The sequence below is a fragment of the Ascaphus truei genome, chromosome 1, assembly GCF_040206685.1.
Source record: "Ascaphus truei isolate aAscTru1 chromosome 1, aAscTru1.hap1, whole genome shotgun sequence".
NCBI lineage: Eukaryota > Metazoa > Chordata > Amphibia > Anura > Ascaphidae > Ascaphus > Ascaphus truei.
Genome location: NC_134483.1, coordinates 537181842 through 537203665, shown reverse-complemented (window position 1 = coordinate 537203665; position 21824 = coordinate 537181842). Strand labels below are relative to the sequence as shown.

Below are 21824 nucleotides of genomic sequence, written 5' to 3'. Positions count from 1 at the left end.
TATAAAGAGTCTTCTATCAACTGGGGCGCTGTCGTCGCAGGCCTTGGATTACACATAGGCCGTGGGGCCTGGATTGATTTGTTATGGTATTATTCTTTTTTGGACCATGGCGCCTTAGATTGATATTTATGTTTTTTTAATTGTTGTGTTTTGGTGGCAATCAGGCCTTGGATTAGTTTTATGTATTTTTTTTTATGGTTAGGCATTGTCACTTTTTTTCCATTTGTTCGGGGGCCTACAGTCCTGAAGGGCAGTCTTCATCCTGGATGGAGTTAATTACCAAATTGTAATACATCTTCCCATTGATTGCAATGTGGCTATCTACACTCCCATTGAGATGGCTGAGATAGCCTTAATGACTAGCATCAAGATGACTACATTTGCGGTATTTAGTGATTTTGGTGCTGATCCGGATTCTCTTTTTCAGCCGCTCTAGTAAATGTGTTATTTTTAGCGGTACAAAGTGGATGACTTGCACCATAAAAATACTGTAACGCTTTTGTTTGCATTATTGCAGTTGGATGACTCCAGGCCATAGTGCTTAGGGGAGAACATGTGTGACACAATGTTATAATATGTGTTATAATATGTGTCAGTAGGTGTAAATAGGTGGAGTTAACAATGCAAGTATTACAATACGATGCATCCATTTTTCTGCGCCTTTCTTGCAGCTGTTCCTGACATCAGAAAAATATTCCAGATCAAAGGTGGCATAAGCCTCTTAAGCATGTAAATCTGGAACCGGGAGCAATGTCCACACAATTTCTGTACTCTAGATCTGTTTCTGGATCCATTAAATTCTTTGGATCCATTCTTTGATGGTTTACAAAGCCATGATACCCTGTTCTAAAACCATGCAGCGCCTGGAGATTCAAGTAACCCTTTTAATTATAGTGCTGACATTCTCCCCAATACTGGTATGTGATATATATATTAACATTAAAGGGTCTATGTATCTTATGTGATATATATATATATATATATATATATATATATATATATATATATATATATATATATATATATATATATGTATATACTGTATGTATATATATGTGTATATATATATATGTATGTATATATGTATATATATATATGTGTATATATATATATATATATATATATATATATATATATATATGTATATATATATGTATATATGTATATATATATATATATATATATATATGTGTATATATATATATATACACATATATATATATATATATATATATGTATATATATATATATATATATATATATGTGTATATATATATATATATATATATATATATATATATAAACATTAAGAGGTCTATGTATCAAGGCAAATATGGTGCAATTCTGGAGAGACATCCTATTGATTTCAACTGGACCTTTTCCTTTGATACAGTTATTTTGTTTCAGAATGGCTCCACTTTGGCCTTGATACTCATGCCCCACAGATCCCGTAAAGCTCTGGCATGATTTCATCGCAGAAGGCGTTGCGCTTTATTTTATTATTTTTTTAACTGTGTGGCTATAAAAAGGTAAAGTGTTTAATGTAACAATGTTAAATACAATATCATTTGCAAACCAGACAAAAATGGGACATCTTTGGCATTTAGTGACCCTGTTTTACCCTCTCCGAAAACTGGCACCATGTAATCTGAATAAACTACCAAGCTGGTCAGTCATCACTAATGCTCAGAGACAGAAAAGTGCCGGTGTGCAGAAAGATGCAGCAAATACAGCTCAAATGAAGGTGGTTTGTTTAAATATTGTCAGAAATGCCCATGAAAGTGTGCAAAATGCAGTGTAAATAAAAGATGACTTTCTCAGCTTCAGTTTAGTGTCCCCTTGCTATCAGCAGGGCAGCGGAAGGTGAGAATGCATGAGATGTGATAAAGATAACATTATCCTATCATAAGCAATGAGCTGAACAGGATCTCTATATCAAGGCATACAACCCCCAACCATCTGCCATCCTACTGTTAAAATAATGTCATGGGAGAATGGAAAAAGGGAACAGGGGAACACAGCAAGAGGTCACTGCGGCTAGCACTGGGACTCCGTTAGAAAACGAGTGCATTCTCCAGCATGTTGGATCTACAGAGTGTGCAGGATACTTTTTTTTTTATCCACCATAATGTATACGATGTGTGGTTGAAACCTATCCCAGCTTCATATTGCAAAGCCAGTATAACTAGCCTCACACTGATAAGACACAAAAGTTTGAAACAGCTGTCTGTGAGTAGGTTTGTTGACTATGCACTTCTTTAACCCTGGCTGTGCTGGAAAGCTGTGTAATACAGCCAGGGCTGCAGACAGAGGTCCCGGGGCCCGGGACTAGAGTTACAACCAGGGCCCTCCCGGTGTGTCACCCCTGTGTTGGTGGTCTTGCGAGCCCCCCCCCCCCCCCACACCTTTCACACTGTCAGGATCCGTGATCCGCAATGCGCTCGGCACGCCAAGCACTTGCCCCAACCCGTGACCGGGCCCCCCGCTCCTTCCATCATCCGTGAAGCGCCCCTTCCTCCACCTGGCATCAGCCACCATCCTAGGGGCGCGCGTATCCCGCGCAGAGGTAAATACATTGCCCTCTGGTCCCAGGTTGTGCCCACGCGGTGACATCATCGACGCGCAGCGTGCACACACCTGCACCGTGTCACTCACCATCCTTACGGACTCTTCCCACTCCTGTCTCCTGCTCCGGTACGGCCAATCACAACAGGCACTGCTGACGCGCCTCCACTCTGCTTCTTCCCCATTTGTGCCTGTCTCCTTTATATGCTCAGCCGTCACACTGGTTCATCGGCTGAGCATAAACCTTCCTATGAGCGAAGGGCTTGCTGCGATTCTTGCCTCCTTGTCCTGTCTTGTTATTCTGGTTCCTAGCTCTCCTCTAGTCTGACCTTGGCTATTTCTTCCGGACTCCACTCTTCAATACTCCTGACCCCGGCTACCAACGACGATCCGCTCCTCTCTAATCCCGACCTCGGCAAAGTACCTCGACGATCCACACCTCTCCAATCCAGACCACGGCTAAGTACCTTCTACGATCCGCACCTCCCTAACCCGAACTCGGCAAGTATCACTGACCATCCAGACCTCTCCAACCTCGACCCGGCAATCTCGACCAATCTACACTCCAGACGTGCCCACGCGGCTGTGGGTTGGTGTTGTTAATATATCCCCACCTCGGCGTCGTGGTCACGTCTTGTTTGTGGTGAGCACTCCGTTACACACACCTCGTGTGCCTTCTCTATTTCCGCCCCTCTTCTCATGTATTTCTCTCCTCTCTGTCTCACTCCCTCTCTTCCTCGTTCAGCCCCTCTCCCCCCCTACCCCCAATAACCCCACTCTCACTCAGTCCTTCCCCTACGCCTCGTAAGTATTTCTCTCCCCTCCGAGGGTCAGGGTTCTTTACAATGCAATAATATCTAAAGTGGACTCTACAATGTACTGTTGAAAAAAAGCTTGCCACTACTGTGGAATCAACTCAAACCATCTCTTACCGCAAGTCTATAGGTGTAAATTTGCAGCGTTGTGACTGCTTGATGAGGTCATCGATGACCTCACAATGGTGTAGTCGGCTGCCTATTAGAGAGGATTGGGGTTACTTACAATGCATCTGATCTCAGACGTGCTATTAGTGAGGGCTGGGGTTCCGCAGATTTTCACAATATAATTGTAGGGTACCTTAACAACAACAACAAAAAAAGGTTGGAAACCGCTGTATTGAACACTGCTCAGAAAAGTGATTATTACTTTATCTGCCTCCGGAGGCGATTATAGAACTGTTGCCACCGCTGTTAACTGATATAATTCTTGCCACTTCCCTAACCACCTTTTATGACTTTGTAGGCAAGATAAATGGGCTAGAACAGGGTAGGGTGACCAGATGTCCGGTTTAGCCGGGACAGTCCCGGTTTTTTAATGCCTGCCCCGGCTTCCCTGCATTCTTTAAAATCTCCCGTTTTTGTGTGGCTGTCCTGGTTTTGACCATCTGAGCAGGGGGGACAGCAGAGAGCAAGAATGCAGGAACAGAGCAGAGGCCGGTCCAACTGTCGCTGCAGAGGGTGGGGGTGGGGTTAGAGGCAGAGGAGCCTCAGCAGTGAGTCAGTGGGAGCTTCGGAGTCTGCTGCCTGGGCTCAAGATGGCTTCCCCCCTACTTGCCCCCCCCCCCCCCCCCCCACCCCCCTCCCCACTGCTCCACAGAGGCAGGTAGGGACCAGAACAGATACACACAGACAGGAGAGAGAGATGCAGAATGGGGGGGGGGGAGAGAGAGTCAGAATGGGGGGGGGGAGAGAGTCAGCATGGGGGGGGAGAGAGAGTCAGCATGGGGGGAGAGAGAGTCAGCATGGGGGGGAGAGAGAGTCAGCATGGGGGGAGAGAGAGTCAGCATGGGGGGGAGAGAGAGTCAGCATGGGGGGGAGAGAGAGTCAGCATGGGGGGGAGAGAGAGTCAGCATGGGGGGAGAGAGAGTCAGCATGGGGGGGAGAGAGAGTCAGCATGGGGGGGAGAGAGAGTCAGCAGGGGGAGAGAGAGTCAGCATGGGGGGAGAGAGGCAGCATGGGGGGAGAGAGAGTCAGCATGGGGGGGAGAGAGGCAGCATGAGGGGGGAGAGAGGCAGCATGGGGGGGGGCAGAGAGTCAGCAGGGTGAGAGAGAGGCTTAATGGGGCGGGGGGAGAGATACAGCATATGGGAGAGAGAGGCAGCATGGGGGGGAAGAGAGGCAGCATGGGCGGGGGAGAGAGGCAGCATGGGCAGGGGAGGAGAGAGGCAGCATGGGGAGGGGAGAGAAGAGAGGCAGCATGGGGGGGAGGAGGAGAGAGGCAGCATGGGGGGGAGAGAGGCAGCACACACAGAGAATGGGAGAGAGAGACGCACACACCGAGAATGGGGCGGGGAGAGAGAGAGAGAGCGCGAGAGACACACGCACACAGAATGGGGGAGAGAGATAGAGAATGGGGGAGAGAGAGACGCACACACAGAGAATGGTGGAGAGAGACTCACACACAGAATGGGGGAGAGACACAGAGAATGGGGGAGAGACACAGAGAATGGGGGAGACAGAGAATGGGGGAGAGATAGAGACACACACAGAGAATGGGGGGAGAGAGAGAGACAGAGAATGGGGGGGAGAGAGAGTCAGCATGGGGGGGGGAGAGAGTCAGCATTGGGGGGGAGAGGCAGCATGGGAGGGGGGGAGAGTCAGCATGGGGGGGAGAGAGAGTCAGCATGGGGGGGGAGAGAGAGTCAGCATGGGGGGAGAGAGAGACAGCATGGCCGGGGAGAGAGATACAGCATATGGGAGAGAGAGGCAGCATGGGGGGGAGAGAGAGGCAGCATGGGGGGGGGGGAGAGAGTGGCAGCATGGGCGGGGGAGAGAGGCAGCATGGGCGGGGGAGAGAGAGGCAGCTTGTGGGGGAGGAGAGAGGCAGCATGGGGGGAGGAGAGAGGCAGCATGGGGGTGAGGAGGAGAGAGGCAGCATGGGGAGGAGAGAGGCAGCACACACAGAGAATGGGGGAGAGAGACGCACACACCGAGAATGGGGGGGAGAGAGAGACACACACAGAATGGGGGAGAGAGACAGAGAATGGGGGAGAGAGAGACTCGCACACAGAATGGGGGAGAGACACAGAGAATGGGGGAGAGACACAGAGAATGGGGGAGAGACACAGAGAATGGGGGGAGAGAGAGATGCACACACAGAGCATGGGGGAAAGAGAGAGAAAGACACACAGAGAATGGGGGAGAGACATACACAGAAAATGGGGGGAGAGAGAGACACACACACACAGAGAATGGGGGAGAGAGAGAGACAGAGAATGGGGAGAGAGAGAATGGGGAGAGAGACAGAATGGGAAGGGTGGAACGAAAAGGGAAAGATGAGGCGTTGTACGAGGATGGGGAGGAATGAAAATGGAGGGATGGGAGGAACGACAATGGAGGGATAGGGAGAGAGAGAATGGGTGTGTGTAAGGCTGCGTCCCCGCTAGCGCTGAGCGGGCGGCGGTTACTTGCATATATAGCTATATGTAAGTCCCCCCTCACGCTGAGCGCACGGCGCTCGTGCGTGGGCACACACGCTCACCCGCGCTCGGCGCTTAAGTAAACAAAAAACTTATACTTACCCGCACGCTCAACTACCCGCAATACCCCCCTCCCCCGCGCGCGCGTATATGAAGGACGCCCGGCGCTCATGCTTGGAGCGCTCTCCTAGCATGAGCGCGCTCAGCGCCAGCGGGGACTTAGCCTAAGGCCTCGTCCAACGTGGCACTGAGCGGGCGCTCACGCTGGACACGTTGCGACAATGCACGTGTCCTGTGTGAGCGGGTAGGCGCGCCTGCTCAGCCGCTTGCCGAGTGAGCAAATTTTGAATTTGCTGCTCGCAAGCGCGTCACGTGAGCGGTTCGCCCCCAGTCGCGCGCGCACCTAGCCGGCCAGGAAAAGCACGGCCGAGCAGGGCGCAGCGCTGGAGCACCAGCGCGCCTCTACCCACCCTGGACGAGGCCTTAGAAGGGGGGACAGAGAGTGGCGGAGAGACATAAAGCGCAGTTGGTGATTTAATTTGTTTTATAATTTTTTTTTTTTAATGTGTCCCGGTTTTTACCTTTGTAAACCTGGTCACCCTACGCTGACACCAACCCCAAGAAGAACCCAAAGATCTGTCCAAGCCTGTCCTGCTCCTGTCTCATTACCAACTAGCAGACGACTCAGTACTCCTGCAGCCTACAGGTATAGCACCACACACCTGGAAATACGCCTATCTCCCCAGCACTGGTCCCTATGTGAGATCGGGAAAGGGGGGGGGGGGGGGGGCGTGTTACATATATAAAAAAAATGTAAGTCGGTTTGTAACGAAGGGGAGCTGAGGGTTTTGATTCCATCTGGCTTCCCCGTCATGTCTGATGTCACCGTGTGTTCGACAAGCATTTACCCTCCGCCCTCCTCCCCTTACCTTTATTTATTCTCTGATAGCGATATGGTGGGGAAAAGGTTAGAGGAAACACTTGATTGCAAAACACTCCCCACATTCAAGGGACACCCAAGGGAAAAGAAATCACTCTGGAGAGAAACAAAAATTCAGCCCCATCTTTGCTTAATGCATGGTTAGCTTTTGTAAGGGAGAGAATTAGATGGTTGAGTTCCTTACCAAACGTTGTTTTTTAGGCTGGCTACGGAGGAATTGCATCTTTAAAACCCCCGGCAGAGGTTCATCAGGTCGCAGTGCAGATGCGCTGATCCCGGGAAGGGCACAGTTGACATTTCTTCTAACCATACTCTCTGCATGACCAACCTGGTTTAAACCGCTGTCCATCACACGCATGTGTGCCAGCATTAACCTAATTACAGCGCTCCCAGTGATCACGACTGTCTGCAAGATCTTAACGAGGCAGCTAAAGATGACAAGCAAATGAGAAGATTGGGTCTTAACGAGGGTGACCAGTTGTCCGGGTTTAACCCCTGTTTTTTCGCCCGTTTGTCCCCGGGTCTCGACTTTTCTGGCCACTGTCACAGTTTTTTTTTCTGCGCTGGCCGCGCATGCATGAGCCGCAAGTTCTGATCACGCATGCTCAGGAGCGGTCGGTAAGAGCCGATCGCGCTTTCGCATAAGCGGCCGACATACACGGTTCTCGAACGGCGAGCGCGCATGCGGAGTCCGCCTTCACGAATATGGTCAACCTGGTTTTAACCCCTTTGCTGCCAGGAATAAACTGTAATTAGGGAGGTGGAAGAGGGAGGCGTGGTTTCATGCAATGTTATGTAAGGGGGTCACCCCCGGTTCCCCTGATTTTCCTTTGCCCCCTGCCTTACCCCTGTGGCAGTGGGGGAAGGGGACGGCAACTGCTCCCGGCGGGCACCGCCCTCTTGGTTGTGGCGCGAGCTTCGCCCATGCGCAGTAAAGATCGTGCACGCGGTCCCCATAGAAAAGAGCTGTACCAAGAACTACAATTCCCAGCAGCCTCTGGGGACTGCACTTTCACCCTGGTCACAGGCAGCATTGAAGCCAATAGAGCTGGCAGATTCTCATGCTGCAGAGTTGCAACAATGTTGTGTGCAGACAGGGTTTTTGTCAGTTGCAGCACGTTGGGCAGTCAGAGACCGGAGCAGCCCAGGGAAGGAGGTAGGGTACAGGAGTCAGGGACTCCCTGTACTAGGCCAGCACCCCCAGGGCCCGAGATAGCTCAGCTCCCCAGTAAGGTGAGTGTTGCCAGGGGCAGCCCTCAGGTTAGGGACCCTGCCACTTACATTAGTGGGAGCTGGGAAAGAAAGGTTAAAGAGAGTTGGAGTCAGGGAGCTGTGAGGGAAGGAAGGGTGCGGGGAGCGAGTGCAGCTCCTGCCCCACATAGGTACCCACACCCCAGGTAGGCCCCAACTCCCCACTAGTTTAGTGGGTAAGTGCTGAGGGAGGCCCAAGATAGGGACGCTGCCCTTAGTATAGAGTGCTGCCTTGTCAGAGTCACGGCTGTTAGTGCTGTGAGGTCTGACAGGCAGGCACCTTGTTGCGCAGCACGTTGGCTGCAAGCATTTAGTGAGGCTGAAGGGACTTGGGTAGTTAGGGGAGTGGGACAGGCCATAACCCCTGCAGGCCCATAAGAGTTCCCCAAGCCACTACAGGTTGCTGTACTACAGGGACAGGCCCTAGGTTAGGGTTCCTGTCACGTTAGTACCAAGTGTTAGTTAGGGACTCAGCGGACGCTGCGGTTCCTGTGAAGCGGTTCGGACCCACGTTGGGGTCCGCAGAGACTATTCCAGAGGGAGTCCGCCCTGGCGGTCTGCGTACAAAGGAGTTCGGTTGGAGGATCAGACGGATTCATCACACGTCTGACCCTTTGCGAAGCCAGTTGCTGATCCGAGTGCTCGGCAGGTACCATACAGTCATAAGTGCACCAACGGGCCCCTTAGTGTAACTGTGACTGCGCAGTCACCCACGTTCCCTCTGCAAGAGTGCGGGACATTGGGTGGGATTCTCGGGACACTGGGTGGGATCACCTGGTGTTGGGGAAGCGTCCTGCGCGACGCAGTAAGTGTCTCCTCTAGAGAGGGACACAGGTTATATAAAGGTATTGCGTGATATGTTGTTTGCATGTTAGTAAAGTCCTTAGTTATTTTACCTCACCGTGTATGTTATTATTGATTGTCCTGCGAGGAACCACTCCCCCTCTGGTGGGAGCCATCGCAGGTGGAGGCGCTGAATTGAGTAAGTGGTTACCCCTAGTATAATTGCCCCAGGTTCCCCGTGGCGGAAGCTCAGCCCTCCTGTGAGCCAACAGGTAATGCACCACACCTATGGTAACACCGTATGTTCCTTGCACCCACATCAGATCTGTGATTGGGGGGGGGGAATACCCGTTACAGTTATAATTTGATGTATCAAAATTTGCTTCTGTAAAAGTTAAAGGAACAATTCATGCTCTTTTTTATTTATCTATTACTAGCTGAGAGACCCAGCGTTACCCGTGAGTTAAATTTGCCGCTAGGAGGGGGGGGGGGGGACAGTGGACAGGAGGGGGGGGACACAGTGGACAGGAGGGGGACACAGTGGACAGGAGGGGGGGGGGACAGTGGAAAGGAGGGGGTGGGGGACAGTGGACAGGAGGGGGGGGGCAGTGGACAGGAGGGGGGGCAGTGGACAGGAGGGGGGGGACAGTGGACAGGAGGGGGGGACAGTGGACAGGAGGGGGGGGGACAGTGGACAGGAGGGGGGGACAGTGGACAGGAGGGGGGGGGGTTAATTTCCAGGTCCCTCTTCTCCACTCCCCCTGTATGTTTCTCCACCCCCCCCTCTCTCTCCGCTCCTCCCCCCACCCATGCGCAGCTCCGGTCCCCACCCTACAGTGCCTGACACACACACACACACACACACACACACACACACACAGTGTCACACACACACACACACACACACACACAGTGTCACACACACAGTGACACACACACAGTGACACACACACACACACACACACACAGATATGTCACCTCTCCTTCCGGGCGCCGCCATCTTAGGCACTCGGCGCCGCGAGGGAGGAAGGGGGTCCTTCCGGCCATTGCCATCTTAGGCACTCGGCGCCGCGAGGCAGCTGCAGGCTTCCTGCCCACTGCCTGTCCCCCCGCCGGGGAGGGAGGTGAGTGAGCGCTGGGGGGGAGGTGAGTGAGCGCCGGGGCAGGAGGTGAGTGAGCGCCGGGGGAAAGGTGAGTGAGCACCGGGGGGGGAGGTGAGTGAGTGCCGGGGAGGGAGGTGACTGCGCGCCATGGAGGGAGGTGAGGATGATTTATATTTTAATAGAGGATCGTGAACATTGTGGAAGCGGGAGATGTTGTTAAAGTGGGCATTTCATAATGTAAATATAGGATGGGCTGGCGGTGATTTGTTAATGTTAAACACAGATATTGTGACTGCGGATAATTAATAATGTCAATGAAATTGAGTATAGGTCCTATTTTATAGAGTGAAGTAATAAATAAATGTAAAGACCGGTTTGTCTATAGGGAGTGCGGTTCGTCCGGCGGTTTGTCCGGCCATGTGCACAGGGGAGTGAGCATGAGTGTTAGCTACAGGGGAGTAAGCAGTGTGTGAGTAAGCAGTGTGTACACAGGGGTGACAGCATGACTGTGAGTTGTGGGATGGCTGTGTGTGTGTGTGTGTGTGTGTGTGTGTGTGTGTGTGTGTGTGTGTGTGTGTAGACAGGGGCGAGAGTGTGAGATGTCACTGTACATTTTGGCCAATGAGAGTCGTGTGGGAGGTGTGTGTCACAGTGGGGCGTACCATTTGGCCAATGAGAGTCGGGGTGGCCACGGACTGATCACATTCACCGCAGCTAGTACCAACCTTTCGATTTTATATATTAAGATTTAACGTAGGTTTGAAGCAGGAAGTCTCCTATCTGAGCTCTGGGGACCCCTGCTTCCAGAGATATTTACCTGCATAGGCGTTGCCGGTATCTTAGCAAAGTTTAAAGCTCCCGGTCACTTGGGCCAATAGGAAGCCTCACCGGATGACGTCACGGCTTCCTATTGGCTCACAGGGTGCGGGAGCTTTGGAACAGCATTAAGTGATCCCTGCTAGCAGAGCGGAGCGGCTACCAGCGGGCCCCACGGAGGTCTGTATTTCTGGAAGCAGGGGGTCCGCGGATATGAAATTAATGAGATTCAGCTCTGGAGACCCCCTGCTTCAGTCAATAGATTCCTTTCTCCCTGTCACTGTGTTCAGTCCAGTCTGTTTCCCTCTGGGACTGTGTTCTAGTTCCTTCCTTTCAGAGATTGCTGCCCCCTGCACAGCTTCTCCCAACTGCTCCCCCTGTGAGAGAGCTGTGTTTCTTACCTATTCCTTATTCTTATGCATTCCCAAAACGTTCTCCCCCCTTTTATTTCTGTTTTATGGTCTCATAATAAATACTTCAGAAATTCAAGAAGACTTCATTTAGCAAAGGAGTAGGAATTGAGTTAACCTGTTTCATTATTAAGCTTGGACAGAACGACTAGGGGGTAGCAGTTCTATGGGAGAACAGGTCTGCAGAGGCGCGTACAGTACAGGATTACAATGGCAGTGCTAGCTGCTCAAAATATCAGCGCAGATGTTAGAAGCTCAAACGTTTCATGCATTTGTCACTGACACACAAGGAACATTTCTGGGAGCACATTGCATCAACCTGATGCATTTTCTCCTGTGACTTTAAAGCAGCAATACACGTTTCATTTTCTTAATTTTATTACAGGATTGAAGCACGGGGGGTCTCTCCGGAAATGAGCTGTGTTAATTTCAGCACCAGCGACTCCCTGCCTCCCGAAATACTTACCTCCGTAGGAGGTGCCAGTGTCTCTGAGGAGTTTAAATGTTCCAGTCACGCGGGCCAATAGGAAGCCACCCCGGAGGACGTCATGGCTTCCTATTGGCCGGCATGACACGGGACGTTTAAACGCCACCATTTTGTTAGGCACACAGTTCACTGGCTGCAGAGATGCCAGCACTCCCTACGGAGGTAAGTGTCTCGGGAAGCAGGGGGTCTCCGGAGCTGAAATGAACACAGTTAAGCTCCAGAGACCCCCTGCTTCCAACCTGTATTCAAGAAATAAAACATGAACCCTGTACTGCTGCTTTAGAGCAGCAATGTATTCTTGTGAAGCACTGTACACCATATTTCCTGATTAATCTTCTACAGCAGGAGAGTGCAATCTTTTTTCCCTGCGCCCCCTTGCCGGCTGTCCCCCTCTTTTCGCGCCCCCCCTGCTTACTTTGGCTCTGACATCCTGGCATAATGATGTTACGTTGCCTTGGCAACGCAACATCACATGACCCCACGGCGCCATTTGACGCCGCGTTGCCATGGCGATGCGTCACCAGGAGCCGTCTGAACCACGGCAAGCAGAAGTTTACAGAGGCCTTGCAGCTCCCTTGCCATTAATTTAAATGCCTTCGGGAACTGCGCAGGGCCTCTGTACACCTTGCGTCCCCCACAGCGAATCTCGCACCCCTCACTTTGCACACCCCTGTTCTACAGTACCTTAAAATACTGGCCAGCACTCGAGACACCTTACAGGCACAGCCCAATGACTTGAATAGGCTATAAGGTGTGTTACAGTGCCGGGCAGGGTCTTATGGGAGAACACTGCTTAAAAAAAAGGTATAACTGAGCATCCAAAATATATAAAGACATAATAATACTGGTGGTGCCTCCAGAAAGTGGGGGGTTCTTCCTCACCAATGAAATCCAATAGCATAGGTTGGGCACTCCTGAAAAAAAGGATTTATTTAATTACCGCTAAAACATAGACTTTTCAGTCCCAACAGGAACCTTCATCAGGGCTGGTAGATTGGGGGTCCAGGGGTTCTCCAGTCCTCAAGACCCCCCAACAGGTAGGGCTGCCAGGTGTCTTCTCTACAAATAATGGAGTCAATGCTGGAAGGGGCGACGTGCTCGAGACACACACGCCCCTCTCGCCTCTCTCCTCTCCGTGCTGTTTCCTCCTCTCCTTGGCCCCACCCACAGGCTCCTCACACACCTCCTCCTGCTTGCATTACCCAGCAGCAGCCAATGAAGATAGAGGAAGTTGCCCAGGCCCCTAGCAACAGCCGTGGTCGGGGAAATCCCGCGGTCCCTCCGGTCACTATTTCCAGAGAGGTAACACAGGACACATACACACACGTCTAGTATTACCTCTCATTTTGTACTGGACAGGGTGTTCAAATACAGGACAGTCCAGTTCAATACTGGACACCTGGCAACCCTACGCAACAGGTCAGGTTTTCAGGATAACCCTGCTTCAGCACAGGGGATTCAATGAAAGGCTTTAAAACTATAAGAAGTTTGTAAAGAAGATTGCTGCTACTTGGTCTGGTGGTACAGCATATCACACGACTGGTACCACTGCTCTATTAAGATTCATAATGAGCAGTGCTTTAACCCCTGTGTTGCAGATCCTGCTGGCAGCATATGGTTAATTTAAGGATTATCTGTCCCAGAGCCCATTAAGAGTGTTTCAGCGGAGGTGTTTATCACAAGTGCATCTCTTCCTGCTGGTTGGACCAATTAGCGCCTCTGGACATGTCTGTGTTTACACAAAGCATTTCACATTTCAGTAGTCCCATTCTAAGACTTTTCACAAAGCCCCAACTTCACACCTTCCTTCTCCGAGGTTTAACCCCATGGGCTCCTGGAGGGGGATATGTCAATGCCATTTAAGAGCAAAGTGTTGGCAAATAGCATCACTGACAGCTGGTACAGTATGTCTGAGCATCAATGTAGCATGCCTTGCTCCAGTCCCCAAGGGTCACCAACAGGTCAGGTTTTAGGGATATCCCTGATTCAGCACAGTCTTGAGCTACCTGTGCTGAAGCCGCGACTGATTGAGCCACCTGTGCGGAAGCAGAGATATCCTGAAAACCTGACCTGTTGGAACCTCTTGAGGGCTGGAGTTTCCCACCCCTGACCTAAGCGAAATGAGGGTTTATGAGGGTTACTTACTAAAGTCCCCAAACACAAAAAATGACCAATGCTGCTCTACCTATTAACAGTGTTCAAAATATTTCACAGGAAACGCAATTCAGGGTGAAAGTCGGAAAATTTCACAAATTTACTATAAGACCCAAGATAGATTCCACAAAAGTTCCTACAATATACACTTGCTGTGGATATGCAATGATGACCGTATAAGTCCTAAAGATATATTATCTCGGCATAGAATAAGGGTATAGTACTGTAGGTGAATTAGCCAACATACTGTACAAACTCCTACGTAGATCATGTAAGGATCATAACAAAAAATAATAACTTTTTATTGAAACCGTAATAATAAAAATGCATGTGAATATATACAGTGATAATTAGAAATTCTCCATGATAGGGCGGTTGGCGGCCGACCAGAGCTCAATATAGATAGGTATTTTGGACCTCTGTAGGACTAGTAGTAAAGAGTGTGGAGTACAGAGTATATGCTGCCAGTGCAGCTATAAAGAGAACATTGGATACAGATATCCCTTTAATGTTCCGCACCCCACAGGTATAATGTATCACAACCCTATAGCATAGATGTAATCACATACAGTAAGTATAATAGCCGACATAGCAGGGGGAAGGGGAAACGGGGGTATGGGTCATCGCTGATCCTAGGATCTCCAAAAACATCCCAAATTGATGCTGATCCTGCAGCTCCCATCTCTCCCACGATCAAATGGGGGAAAACTAGAGAACACAGACAAACAAAACAAAGAGGAGCGCAAAAAAAAGGCGGAATCAATTTCACATATAAACCATTTTATAACCATATAAACAAAGATAAAACTTACAATAAAATATGAAAAACACAATTGCAGTCACCGGACAAGCTGTTCCTGAAGAATCCCTCTGATGCACCCACCTAGCGAGGGCGTAATGAGGTGAAGGGGTGTTCTGGTTTCCCCTCTGTACCTCCGCTGCAGGGCGCAATCACGGGGGGGTGCTGTGAGGAAGCGTCCGGAGGTTCCGCGGCGGCCCGATAGCACAGGGCGCCGCCATGTTGTATGGGCATTGCGCAATACTCATGCGCGACCGGAGGCACGGAGAGAGTTTGCGCATGCGCAGTGCAAGCGCGCGAACGGCTGGCCAATAACCAGGAGGCTCTGAAGTAAACTACAATTCCCATGAGCCTCAGCAGAGCCACATGACACCAGGGAACGAATAGGAGTGCAGGGATTGCTGGCAGGCAGGAAAGGGAAGCGTGGGGGAGAGACCACGTGCTCCAACACCGGTACCTTCAGGTGCTGATCCCGTCTTGGGGGAGGGTTCTTTGGGGACACTGGGTTGAGTAACCAAGGGACTGAGTCTATACATTGGACACGGTGTGGGGTGCACGCGGTGGTGGGAAGTGACATTACTCAATGTGGAGAGTGGCCAGGCCACTGGTGTATATTTACTGAATATCAGCTGTTCATGTACTGTGACTATATGTGTTTTATCCCTAATAGGTGTACGCTAAGGTTTTGCAGTTACTTATTAGTAAAAGGTTACTACGTTGAGGCTTGTTATCATTATTTTTACCTAGGGGAATCTTGCTTATTGGGGATCCTGGGTAAGTGGAGGCGCTGCCAAGAACATATTGTTACCCCAGGCTCCCAGTTAGCGGAGGCCCAGATCTCGCTGAGCCAGCAGGTACATACAGCATTAGTAGCCTTTCTATGTTAGCAGGAAAGAGGGCTACAGAGGCAAAAAGGGTTAATCACTAAATATGTCCAGGGGAGGCCTAAAAGACTGATTACGGAGCTCCTGTGAGTAATCCTCCCAAAGGCTAGGGAGATAGAACACTGCAGTGTGTGACGTCACTCCGTCCTGCGTGCTGAAAGAACAGACCAGACACCTCCTACGCATTTCGCGTGTCAATACGCTTCGTCAGGGGGTGGGTCTGTTACTCAGATAGGAGGGGGAAAAGGGGAATGGATGGGAAAGGAGAAGGGATGTACCAGAGGATAGGGGTAAAAGGGAAGGAATGGAAGGGAGGGAAGGAATGGAAGGGAGGGGGAGGGAGGGAGGGAGTGGCGAACCCAAAATAAAGATAAAAAATTGGAGGTGATCCATTCAACACAAAATGAAAATTAATCATATTATAATGAACATCCAATCATCTAATAACAATACAATAATGTGGTATTCAAAAATGATTAATAAAATACCATTTTACATACATCCAAACGGATCCCAATCTCCATCATCAGAGGTTTACAATCTAACCAGGTCGATGATACTATATATGATACTATATATGATTCTCACCCCCTATTAAAAATCATGGGGAACCAAACCATATCGAGTAATCCAACTTCATTAGTATATGAATTACATAGAGTATATTGTGATCACAGAACGGTAAAATGAAACCCTAATGTTTGAAAGAACATGATCATATAGATTTAATATGCACACTGTAACTCAAATGAAGCACAGTCAATTCATTTAAGCCTCCTTGATAAATGGCTTGAGTTCTATAATTTCCTCGAGGCCTAAGGGGGATTTACCCTGTAATGTGAAAATCCAGAACTGGTCACGTTGTAGGAGTGTAAGTTCCCTATCACCCCTTCTTGGATTTCTCTCTACTATTTCAAGGCCCTTGAAATGTAGACTCTCTGGGTTACCATAGTGATGTTCTAAAAAAATGCAATATTAGGTTATGTATTTTCTTTCCTTTATCTAGCAATCTTTGTGCATTTTAATCCCATTTATATGTTCCCCTATACGTATCTTTAAGTGCCGGATTGTTTTTCCTACATAATATAAATTGCAGGGACAATTGATAACATAAATGACAAAGTTAGAAAGACGGTTAATAAATTATTGTGACACCTTGTGTTCCACACCTGTGGCAAAGTTCACAATCACCTTATCACGAGACATATATTTACACATTTTACACCTCCCACAGCAATAATTGCCTATGGGTTGAGACAGGAATTGTTTGTGATCATCTTTCACAGTTTGTTTTTTCAAGACACTGGGCGTCAAAATACTCATAAGATTTTTAGCTTTTCAAAAGACAACTTTCGGTTTTGGTACAATTCTCTGCCCAAAAATGGGATCCATTTTGAGAATAACCCAGTGCTTGCCGATCATTTTTCTAATTTTTGACTCTTGTCTACAGTAATCGGCTTTAAACATGGGTGTATCCTGAACATTTGGAAGTATCTTTTTCACCCTAGGTATTAATAATGTGTCTCTTGCTGTCTCTCTACTTCTAACAATAGCCGTCCCCACATGATCTTCACTATATCCTTTATCAAATAATCTTTGTTTTAATATGTCACATTGACTCTCAAAATCCCCAATGGCTGAACAGTTCCGACGTATCCTCAGAAACTGTCCATAAGGTATCTGATTTAGCCATTGTGCTGAATGGTTGATGTTATAATTTAAATAGGAATTTACATCGACTTTCTGAAAAAATGTTCTTGTGGTGATAACATTGTCCACGGTCTCCAATTCAAGATATAAAAAGTGCATTCTATTGTGGCTATGTTCACCACTTAAGACAATATTTTTGTCATTTAGATATATTGTAAATTCGTGAGAAAAACTGACCATTCACAGCTCACAACACCGCTGATGCTGTGAGTAAATGCACACACGATTGTGGATAGATTTGGCTGATATTAGGCAAATCAGCAACATTGAGTGTGGGTATAGCATGGTCCTGGCAGTACATACAGAACATGGCAGTGTAATAAAACAGCAGTGAATAGTAATCATAGGGAGAGTAATGGACCGATTAAGGAGGGAGTAAATAGGCTTCGTATGAACTGTTGGTAGGCACAGCAAAGGGTAAATATCAAATGAAATACCTCCGTAGTCCTACTCCGTGTGACAGTCTTTGAGTATCTCCGTCCGGTCCCAGCGAGGTACACCAAGTATGAGTATTCCAACGCAGTCACCCACGATCGTCTGCTGTGTGAATCTGCTTCCAGGCATTTTTTGGCTGTCCGCCAATCCTCTCTGTTGTTCTGATATATTGTAAATTCCTCTAATTTTTCTACAGACCCCGACCATATCACCAAAATATCGTCTATGTAGCGTCTGTAGTATTCAATATATTTCTTAAATGTATGATCTTTCCATATAAACTCGCATTCCCAAAGACCCATAAATAATCCCGCATAATTCGGGAGCGAAACGAGTACCCATGTCTGTCCCATTGGTCAAGATGTAGTATTTACCCTCAAATAAAAAAAAATTGTGATTAAGTATGTATGCGATACTAGTAATAATAAAAGCCTGTTGTGCACTGGTTAATTTATCTTGTTGATAAAGAAAATGTGTGTGTATCTGTTACATGGGAGGGAGCTGTGTGTGCTACCGCTTCAATACCCTGTGTGTGACGTATACATGTTCTGATACTATCACTGTCAATGTTCTGATACTACCACTGACGTATACATGTTCTGATACTATCACTTGGAATAGGGCAGCTATGGGACTTTCCAATGCACAGAGAGTTAATCTCCCTAGAGAAGCCAGCAGTAGCTGCTAGCTAATTGAGCAGGCTGAACTCCTGATTTGCAGATGGAGTTTTAAATGTCAGGAAGTGACTATACACAATGAGACTGACTGCTGTTCCCAGAGAAGGGGGACAGAGAAGAGTTCTCCTCAGCTATGTGAAGCTAGCACAGTCCCCTAGGCTCACTGGACGGTGGTCGCAGAGCCTGCTGGGACTGCCTGGGTTGTTAATCTCAGGAAGAAGAAGGAAGAACGAGAGACCGTGCTGAAGCGAGATGTCCTGTCCTTAAACATTGGATTTACAGAGGAGAGATTATCTGAGCTCTTGTGGGCTGAGCTCACCTACAGTGGCGGCTGGGCTGACTCTCATGCGGGGGCAGCTGCAGTGCCCCCGCAGTTTAAAAATAGCGCGGGCGGCGCGTGGGTTTTCTTCGGCCAAAACCGGCCGGTTTTCCCGCGCCTCGGGAGCTTTCAATAGTAAGCGCCATTATCTATTGAAGCGGCCGCCGCGCAGGAAACTCCGTTTTTAAACGGAGAGCAGACCCGCGGCTAGCCCGCTACGCTCCCGGCCAGCTCCCGGCAAGCTTTAGAATGAGCTTAGCCGGGACAGTAGGAAGGAAGGACACGAGGCCGCGCTGAAGCGGGGGAATCTGCTCCAAACCCTAGAGTAACAGATAAGCGAAACACTTTATTGCTGTGTTCAGAGACGGTATATGTTCAGCTATAATAGTACCCGTTTTGGTGTGGTAACCATCTTAGCTGCCCATCTGGTTAGTAAGGGTTGAAGCTGAATGTGTAATTAGTCTCCTAAGAGGACTAGGCCTTTATTTTATGATTTTGTTTTGACTTAAAGGGACGGTGAGCCTGTATTATTTAATCCTTGTAAATAAGCCCCATATAGAGAAATACTACCTTAATCTGGGACACAAGATCCTACACTGTGACGGAGTCATCACAATGTGTAAAGTGAATTTACATCAAAAGTGACTCAAAAATAATGTGCATGCCAATTTATATTCTGTAGTGGATTTAAAACATCCATACTGTCACGTAAATAGTGAGGGAGTGCACTAGCGAGGGGAGCCCAAAAAGTGTCAACGTACTGTGATAAATGAGTCATAGATCCGATTCCAGACACAATGGGCGGCCAGGCGGGTTCACCAGAGATTTATCAATTTAAGGGATATGATATAGGATCGGGATGCGAGGAGGAATATTATAAATATATTGAAACTCCTGGTTTCATGTGACGCACACGCACATCAGGGGGATCGTTTGACGTCACAACGGTGACGTCCAGGGGCGTGGCGGCTTGATACTCTCTCACATACGGCCAGCACAGCTGTTTTATTGGGCACTTAGAGCCCTAGTTTCATTGTATCTATGCTGAAGGGTACTTTGTTGCACTTAGGAGTGTGGAACTATCCTAGAAATGGTTATATTGTTGTAACATTTATGTTTTATCCTACTTACAAGTATGTACATACACAGAAAGGAATGAGGGGGGCTATGTTTAGCCATTTTTGCTACCAGCTCTCACATTGAGTTTTCTGTACTAATTGCTGGCAACTCCAATCATGGATGTATAAACGTGTGAAACCATCAGTATATACTGGCCATTTGTTATCCTAAGTATTAAAAGTGCTATGTCAGCTATTATACCTATGTGATTATATCTATGTTATAGGTTTGTGAGAGACTGTATCAGTGGGGCTGGGAACTTGAAAGTGATATCTGTATCCAATGTTCCCTCTATAACGGCATATACTCTATATACACTATTTTGTGACTACTAGTCCTATAGCGGTTAAATAGACCTATCTATATTGCACTAATTGCTGGCAACTCCAATTATGGATGTATGAACGGGTTACACCCATCAGCATATACTGGCTATGTGCTATCCTAAGCATTAATAGGGCTATGTCAGCCATTATACAGTACTTATGTGATTACATCTATGCTATAGGGTTGTGATACATTATACCTGTGGGGTGCGGAACATTAAAGGGATATCTGTATCCAATGTTCTCTTTATAGCTGCACTGGCAGCATATACTCTCTACTTCACACTCTTTACTACCAGTCCTACAGTGGTCCAAAATACCTATCTATATTGAGCTCTGGTCGGCCGCCAGGAGGATTTTTAATAATCACTGTACATATTCATGCATATTTATTATTAAGGTTTCAATAAAATTGTGAATGATACCAGTCCCAAAATGATCCACTGTCTCTTAGTCTCAGAATGACTTGATGTGGCTCCGTTCACAGGATTGGGACATGGAATAAAAAGAGAGATGATTAGTGCAACACTGTTATATATATTCACACAGACATGAATACACAGACTGACTAACAATACTAACAAGACAGACAAACACAAACACAAAAGCAAAGCTATTAGTAAAAGGTAGTTTTAATATAACTAAATTGAATAAAATGCTGGTCAAAAATGGGTACGCCAATCCGGTTGGGTAAAACCTGAATGACACTCACAGGACGGCTAAAGGTTATAAGCATATGATGGTAGGTTGTCAGCTCCACGTCTAGAGAATCCTCCGAGCGCCACACACGCCGTGTGCTCCTCCGTGTCTCCTGATCCGACCCGGAAGTGATGTCTCCGATGTGAGCCGGGACCGGTAGTGACGTCACCGGACGTGACGTCAGGGCCTGGCAGGCCCGTCCGACGGAGCTGGAGGAAGCGGCAATGTTCCCTTCTCTGTCACTCCACACCGAGCTGCAACATCAGCAGTGAACCTGCTTGTCCTGTATGTCCTTAATGTCCAGCAAGAATAAAAGAGATAGCCCTACGCGTTTCGTTTGTCTAAGCACACTTCCTCAGGGACTTATTAGGCGCCGGTATCTCTTTTTGTTTTATGCTATTCTTCTGATTGTACTGTCAGATTTTTTCCAGGCTGCCTAGCATACCACTAGTGTTCACCCCTATATAGGATATACACTGGCGACACACTTTATTCGAGCTCGGCTAGTCCCACGAATTCGGGTATACCCGGGTGTATTGAGGTTTGTGACTGTTTTCTGCCCGAGTGCATTGAGTTATTTTCCAGGCAGGGATTGAAGCATTTTATTCCCGCTGGCTGCAATACTGCACAGTATATATATATATACTGCATTACAATTCATGAATTTATGCCATCTGGTAGACACGCGAAGCATTGCAGCCTATTAAATCCTAATCATTATCATTTAACAGATCAGCCGCCCGTCAGCCAGGCATGAACCCAGGCTGGGAAGGCAAACGCAACGGGGCTTGTCATAGGTGAGGAGCAGCGCATTCCAGGTATCTGCCAGGTACAAACTGGGCATTTGCTCGAATAAAGTGTGTCGGTGCAGTATTGTGTCATTTTCATTA

The 21824-nt window shown here is 48.2% G+C and overlaps 2 long non-coding RNA genes across 2 annotated transcripts in view; one reads left to right on the top strand and one right to left on the bottom strand.

The window, feature by feature from the left end:
- The window catches only part of LOC142467334 (uncharacterized), a 124138-nt gene that overhangs the window by 15154 nt on the left and 87160 nt on the right, over nucleotides 1-21824 (bottom strand). The gene's annotated exons all lie outside the window — the stretch shown is intronic.
- LOC142467341 (uncharacterized) overlaps nucleotides 7946-21824 on the top strand; it is a 55393-nt gene continuing 41514 nt past the window's right edge. Inside the window, exon 1 of the long non-coding RNA XR_012788369.1 lies at nucleotides 7946-8862. This is a non-coding gene — a long non-coding RNA (uncharacterized LOC142467341). The remainder of the gene's footprint in view (nucleotides 8863-21824) is intronic.